We start from the raw sequence: 2,383 nt of genomic DNA on the forward strand, positions 1-2,383 counted from the left end.
GGTAAGTGAGATGATGTATGTAATTCTTATTTGTAGGTCAGTGTTTGCTGTAAGGATGCATCTAGTATTGTGTACCATTTGGATTGAAATAAAGGCTTAAGGCCCATGTCGAACCCTTCCTCCCAGTTTTCATACTGTGTATTTTGTAATAGTTTATGGATTTCGTTGATTATATGTGAATTAAGTTTTTTCTTACATTTGTCGTTAATGTGTAATATACCGTTTTATAGGATTTGGTTTGTTTTCAGATGTATCTTAAGTTGAGCCCTGTCCTCGTAATAATTTTCAATTTGGTTCTGTTTACTNCCATTTCACCATCTCTTCATATTTGTGTGCACTTTGGGTTTGCAGCATTTAAATTTGTAATGGGCTGTGAGTTGTGTGAATATACTGAGAGAACACGAAGCCACTGGTATCAATATAGAATTATCTACTTAGGTTGTTTGGTCAGTATAAGAGTATTTTAATGTAGTGGATTTGCAATAGAAATTGTTTGGATATTGTTTCCCCCCCCCGTGCAGTACATTTCATGAGAAGTATGCAAGTCCAAAGTTGCTCCAAAATGAGATGGTTTGATATGAGCTTTCCTAATTTTTTACCCCATTTCAATTATGGTCTGTAGTGGTACATCTATGAACATGATCATGCTGCAGAGGGAACTGGCCAAGGTAACAAGGCAAGTGCTGTTGGGATTTGGAAGACTATGGGATTGGCGTTTGATCTGGAAACTTTGAATCATAAATTGCATTCACAAATAAATATGGGGGAGGGGAAATTGTAAAATAAATGCCAATGATTGTGTCCATGGATGCGCTTTGCCACGGAATATTAATTTTGTATTTAGGCAGGTGGGTTTTGGGAAACTTTCCGTGTCTGTGATGTAGGCTGAGTGAGGAAGGATTATAAGTAACACCTCAAATAGGTTTTGAACATGAAGTTAAGCTAAGGATTAGTTGTGTTTTGCGGATTATTGGGGGGCTAAAACTCCTGATCTTTTGGTTTAGGTTTATTGAGTACAGTAGAGATCCAAGGGTATGTTAGTCACAGGAGAGGAATAAAAAGGGTATTTTGATAGGATAAATTGAAGGATCTCTTGGGGATACAAATAAAATATTAAGATGGATTTTTGGAGAAATGGAGCCCAGGGTACAGGAGTGATTTATTTTTATTGGGTTGGGACAGACCACTTGGTGCTTTGGCTTCTTGTGGTATATTGTACCAGTCCCAGATGGTGGCGATTCTACAACAGTTGGCGGAACGAAGACTGGCAGGGAAACCAAAGTACTTGGAGAAAATCTGCCCTAGTGCCTCTCTGTGGCCACCACAAATTCCACATGAGACCCAGGAAACTAGTGCAGGAGTTTTGTAGTTCAGAATAAGGGACAGTGAGTTCACAGGTACCATGAAATTGTAATTTCTTCAGGCTCTGAGCAGCTGTTTGCAGGGAGTGAGCACAATGAGCTTTGTCCTCATTTATGCCATAAATGTAGAATTCAGTACACGGAGACAATGAATTTCATGGCCGTAAATGTACAGGTGGACGGCTGTAAGACACAGTGGGGATTTCTCTGGAGCCAGGGACCATACAACAGTGCGTATAAGTTCAAATTAAAATTTCCGTTAGTATAATAAGGCCTCTTAGCACATTTTTGCCGAGAGAAAATTCAGAGTTTCAGTTGAAGGCGAAACGTTTACGCCAGGAGAAAAGGAGTGCCAAGCATTGTACAGTGTATGTATAAAAGAACCTCCTTCCCTCAAAAATACTACTGTATATATAGGTGTGTGTGTTGTTGACACCTATGTATATGCGACTGAGCAAAGAAGGGTATGTTCTAAGAACTTGGCAGCGAAGTCTGGATGCGATGGAGACACCGTGTGACCGCTGGAGCGGCGGCGAAGCTTATGATCGTTGAGGTGACTAAATTGCCTGTCTAGCGTGAGCTAATGAAAATAAGGCAGAATCTATTGTGGACTTAACAGGGGGCTTATATATACAGCGTGTTTAATGACTTTAGGGCATAACTGCAGGAGGTGATTTCCTAGGTCTTTGTGGTCAAAAAAGTTCATATAAACATGTGTCCGATTTTAGGCGGTTACGGAGTTAGACAGTTTTTACATTCCCGTAAACGCCCTCGTGTGAACCGCGTCTGTCAGCTGGCAGTACGCTATTTTTAGCCAGCTACAGACAGAGCGTTCTCGTTATCTCGACACATGAGAGCTACCTAAGGCGGTGTGGATTGGTATGTCCGGCGCGGTTCACAACCGAGCAGCAGACTGTGTTGCGGCCGGCGGTGGCATTTTCGAAAATCAGCTTTAAGCACCAGTAAATTCAAATTAAAGGTAATTTCACGAAGTTAACTTTACATTCATACTTTAAATGTAT

The sequence above is a fragment of the Cryptotermes secundus genome, unplaced genomic scaffold (assembly GCF_002891405.2).
Source record: "Cryptotermes secundus unplaced genomic scaffold, Csec_1.0 scaffold4717, whole genome shotgun sequence".
Taxonomy (NCBI): Eukaryota; Metazoa; Arthropoda; class Insecta; order Blattodea; family Kalotermitidae; genus Cryptotermes; species Cryptotermes secundus.